Source organism: Rhinopithecus roxellana, chromosome 14, assembly GCF_007565055.1.
Source record: "Rhinopithecus roxellana isolate Shanxi Qingling chromosome 14, ASM756505v1, whole genome shotgun sequence".
Classification (NCBI taxonomy): domain Eukaryota; kingdom Metazoa; phylum Chordata; class Mammalia; order Primates; family Cercopithecidae; genus Rhinopithecus; species Rhinopithecus roxellana.
Genome location: NC_044562.1, coordinates 78,514,520 through 78,519,893, shown reverse-complemented (window position 1 = coordinate 78,519,893; position 5,374 = coordinate 78,514,520). Strand labels below are relative to the sequence as shown.

Genomic DNA, 5,374 nt, shown 5'->3' with positions numbered 1-5,374 from the left:
TAAGGTTTTAAACTGGGAAGTAGTGGAATAAAGCTTTGTAAGTGGAATTTGGCCAATTTGTGGTCTGGTTTGAAACCCGATTACAGGAGTTTCAACTTTTTCTTGGTAGCTCTTATGAGCAAGTAAAGGGAAGTGATGTAGCCGGGCGCGGTGGCTCACACCTGTAATCCTAGCACTTTGGGAGGTGGAGGCAGGCGGATCACCTGAGGTCAGGAGTTTGAGACCAGCCTGGCCAACATGGTGAAACCCCATCTCTACTAAAATTCAAAAATTAGCCAGTCGTGGTGTCACACACCTGTAATCCCAGCACTTTGGGAGGCTGAGGCAGGAGAATCACTTGAACCTGGGAGGTGGAGGTTGCAGTGAGCTGAGATCATGCCATTGCACTCCAGCCTGGGCTACAAGAGCAAAACTCCATCTCAAAAAAAAAAACCAAAAAGACAAAAAAACAAAAAACGGGGCGGGGGATGGATGTGATGTGAGGAAAATGGTGTTTGGGGAGGATTAAAGATGGTATACAACTTCAGGGGGAAGGAGAGAGACTGAGACTGAGGCAGAAACATCTTGCAGTAAACCAGATGAGAAGTGATAAAGACCTGGATAAGAGTGATGTCAGAAGGAATGAAAATGAAGGGATGGATAAACCTGATGCTTTGAATTTGAAAAATGAAAAACAGCACAAAACTTTTAGACCATATGCTGCAGGAGGGCAGTGTCTGTGGATTAAGTCACTTTTGCAATTTCTTAAATAACTATGTGCCCTTGAGCAAGTTTTTAAAGAAACTCTGAGTCTTACTCTTAATCCAGTTGAGTTTTCATTTACACAACAAATATTTGTTTTTGTTTTTGTTTCTTTTTTTGGATGGAGTCTCGCTCTGTTGACCAGGCTGTAGTGCAGTGGCACGATCTCGGCTCACTGCAACCTCGGCCTCCTGGGTTCAAGTGATTCTCCTGTCTCAGCCTCCCGAGTAGCTTGGATTACAGGTGCATGCCTTTAGGCCCGGCTAATTTTTTGTATTTTTAGTAGAGATGGGGTTTGACCATGTTAGCCAGGATGATCTCAATCTCCTGACCTCATGATCTGCCTGCCTCAGCCTCTCAAAATGTTAGGATTACAGGCGTGAGCCACCGTGCCCAGCCACAACAGATATTTCTTGAGCATCTGTTACATGTTATGAACTATATATAGCAATGAGGAAAACATAAATATCACTGCTTTCATGGAGCTAACATTCTAGTGGGAGAAACACAATAAGCAAAATACATAATATAAATGGTAATAAGTACTATGGATTAAAATAAAGCAGGGAAGGGGAATAGAGAATAGCAAATTGTAGTAGAAATTTCTTTTTTTTTTAGACAGAGTCTTGCTCTGTTACCCAGGCTGGAGTGCAGTGGTGCAATCTTGGCTCACTGCAACCTCTACCTCCCAGGTTCAAGTGATTCTCCTGCCTCAGCTTCCCTAGTAGCTGGGATTACAGGCGTGCATCACAACGCCTGGCTCATTTTTGTTTTATTAGTAGAGAAGGGGTTTCGCCATGTTGGCCAGGCTGGTCTTGAACTTCTGACCTCAGGTGATCCAGCTACCTCCACTTCCCAAAGCACTGGGATTACAGGTGTGAGCCACCACGCCCGGCTGCAAAATCATTTTTAACACATTGGTAAAAGAAGGAATTGCTGGGAAGGCGGCCTTTGAGCAAAAACCTGATGGAACCCCACAAGCACAGACAACTAAAGCAAAAATGGACAAATGGGATCACAGCAAGTTAAAAAGCTTCTGTACACCAAAGAAAACAATCAACAAAGTGAAGAGACATCCCACAGAATGGGAGAGAATATTTGCAAACTGTCAATCTGACAAGAGATCAATAACCAGAATGTATAAGGCATGCAAACAACTCTATAGGAAAAAATCTAATAGTCCGATTTAAAAATGAGGGAAAGATCTGAATAGACATCTCTCAAAAGAGGACATACAAATGGCAAACAGGCATATGAAAAGGTACTCAACATTGGTAATCATCGGAGAAATGCAAATTAAAACTACAATTAGGCAGGGCGGGGTGGTTTATACCTATAATCCCAATACTTTGGGAGGCCGAGGTGGGTGGAAGTCTTGAGGCCAGGAGTTCAAGACCAGCCTGGCCAACATGGCAAAACCTCGTCTCTACTAAAAATACAAAAATTAGCCAGGTATGGTGGTGCATGCCTGTAGTTTCAGCTACTTGAGAGGCTGAGGTGGGAGAATCAGGGAGAATCGCCTGAGGCTATAGTCGAGGCTGCAGTTAGCTGTAATCCTGCCACTGCTCTCTAGCTTGGGTGACAGAGTAAGACCCTTTCTTTAAAAACTCTTAAAAATAGAGCTACCATATGATCCAGCAATCCTGCTGCTGGGTATATATCCAAAAGAAAGAGATCAGTATATCAAAGAGATATCTACACTCTCATGTTTGTTGCACTGTTCACCATAGCCAAAATTTGAAAGCAACCTAAGTGTCCATCCACAGATGGACGGAAAAAGAAGGCCGGGCGCGGTGGCTCAAGCCTGTAATCCCAGCACTTTGGGAGGCCGAGACGGGCGGATCATGAGGTCAGGAGATCGAGACCATCCTGGCTAATACGGTGAAACCCCGTCTCTACTAAAAAATACAAAAAACTAGCCGGGCGACGAGACGGGCGCCTGTAGTCCCAGCTACTGGGGAGGCTGAGACAGGAGAATGGCGTAAACCCAGGAGGCGGAGCTTGCAGTGAGCTGAGAGCCGGCCACTGCACTCCAGCCTGGGCGGCAGAGCAAGACTCCGTCTCAAAAAAAAAAAAAAAAAAAAAAAAAAAGGAAAAAGAAAATGTGGTACATTTACACAATGAAGTACTATTCAGCCATAAAAAAGAACGAGATCCTGTCATTTGCAACAACATGGATAGAATTGGAAGGTCATATTAAGTGAAATAAGCCAGGCATAGAAAGACAAACATCACATGTTCTCGCTTCTTTGTGGGAGCTAAAAATTTAAACAATTGAACTCATGGAGACAGAAAGTAGAAGGAAGTTTACCAGGGGCTGGGAAGGGTAGTGGGGGATTGTGGGGATGTTTAATTGGTACAAAAAGTAGTTTCAAAGAATAAATAAGACCTAGTATTTGCTAGCACAACAGGGTGACTATAGCCAATAATAATTATACATTTTCAAATAACTAAAAAAGTATAATTGGATTGTTTGTGACACAAAGGATAAATGCTTGAGGTGACGGATACCCCATTTACCATGATGTGATTATTACACATTGCATATCTGCATTAAAGTATCTCATGTATTCCATAAATATACACACCTACTATGAACCCACAAAAATTTTTAAAAGGCCAGGCACAGTGGCTCATGCCTTCAATCCCAGCATTTTGGGAGGCCATAGTGGGCGGATCACTTGAGGTCAGAAGTTCGAGACCAGCCTGACCAACATGGCAAAACCCCATCTCTACTAAAATACAAAAATTAGCTGAGTGTGGTGGCATGTACCTGTAATCCCAGCTACTCAGGAGGCTGAGGCAGGAGAATCGCTTGAACCTGAGGGGCAGAGGTTGCGGTGAGCTGATATCACACCATTGCACTCCAGCCTGGGTGACAGAGCAAGACTCCATCTCAAAAAAAAAAAAAAAAAAAAAAAAAAATTCTAATGGAGGTGAGTGAGCCAGTCCTGTAGCTGTAGCTGGGAAAAGAGCAGTCCAGGCGAAAGGAATATGTAGCAGCAAAGCACAGAGAAAGCCCTGAGGCACCGCCTCCTGATGAAAGCCAAAGCAGAGCTGGGTGTGGGGATGCAGGAGCCTATTATAAGTAGGCTTTTACTGAATGAGACAGGAAGTCTTTGGCGAGCTTTAATCTCTGACTTACATAATAGTATCAGTCTTTCTGGGGTTAGTTGAGCCAATGCTCTTACTTGTATTCTTTTTCCATTGCTTATAATGGAAAAAGCCCTAGTTTATTATCCTTCTGTCTTGTATTAATTTTATCTGGAATTGAGCTCTAACTGTGGCACAGAAACATATTCTCAAATAAGCTGCTATCTTTTAAATAGTAATAATACTCCCCCAAGTAGTAATAGGCTAATTCCTGTTTTGGGAACAGATCAGTGGTCTTTCAAATCTAATACGTTTGAAAAATTATGTACTCACTTCCTCATTTTTAGATTGATACTGGAAACTTTTCATCACAAGTTTAAATATTTGCCAAGATTGTAATTTCTAACATGTTATAAATAATGACTGTTAAGCCGGGCGCGGTGGCTCAAGCCTGTAATCCCAGCACTTTGGGAGGCCGAGACGGGCGGATCACGAGGTCAGGAGATCGAGACCATCCTGGCTAACACGGTGAAACCCCGTCTCTACTAAAAATACAAAAAACTAGCCGGGCGAGGTGGCCGGCGCCTGTAGTCCCAGCTACTCGGGAGGCTGAGGCAGGAGAATGGCATAAACCCGGGAGGCGGAGCTTGCAGTGAGCTGAGATCCGGCCACTGCACTACAGCTCGGGCGACAGAGCAAGACTCCGTCTCAAAAAAAAAAAAAAAAAGACTGTTAAATAATACTTTTAAATCTATTCAGTAAAAACTAAATATAGCCGTTCAAAACCACTGTCATTCATTTAAAAATACATAAACAAGTTGTTCTTTAAAAGTGGGAAATTTTGGCTTCCTGGTACTTACCACAGTCTGTATTCTTACACTGACTGTATAGAAAGAGGAGGCAGAGTAAACCGACCCCACATATACCTCAGCCCATGCCCTGTGCCTGGTCTGTATTGTGAATCAGGAGACAAGGAGTTCAGAAAAAAAAAAAAAAAAAAAAAAAAACTGTTGGAAGTTTTTATTTTCTCATTTTTTAAATTTAGTTCTCAGTCTTCTTTCTTCTTGAGTTCGTATTTCCATTCTACTTCTCTTACAGAAGGTTGTCCCTCGGAAAACACAGGCAGTCCTCACTTTGCACAATAATACAGGACCTTCAAAATAACTGTACAAGTTGAAAATGTATAATGTGACCTAAATAATCAATGGGAAAAATTATGATTGTCCTATGACCTTTAAAATTTTTTGTCAGAACATAATAAACTCTCTTCGTTATAAATGTATAGGGAAATAAAGAACATAGTAAGACTGATATTCACTTAGTATACTGCAATTTAAAACATTAGAAACATTGATAATTAAGTGTTGTGTTTCTTTGTAAAAAAAAACTTAACAATAGTAGTTTGCTTAGTTTCTTCCCTTCTTGTCGTAGAACTTATGATTTGGAGTACTCATCTTTCTACGCCTTGGTAAACTGTCATAGTTTTACGTTTGGATCAGCTTCCAGTGTGTTATCCTTTGCATTTTCGATGTGGTGAAAT

At 41.9% G+C, this 5,374-nt stretch overlaps 1 non-coding gene across 1 annotated transcript; it reads left to right on the top strand.

Moving 5' to 3' along the window:
- Positions 1 to 4,677: 4,677 nt before the first annotated feature.
- On the top strand, positions 4,678 to 4,809 carry LOC115893370. The gene has a single exon (XR_004053382.1). It is a non-coding gene; the product is annotated as a small nucleolar RNA SNORA51 (small nucleolar RNA).
- Positions 4,810 to 5,374: the final 565 nt, after the last annotated feature.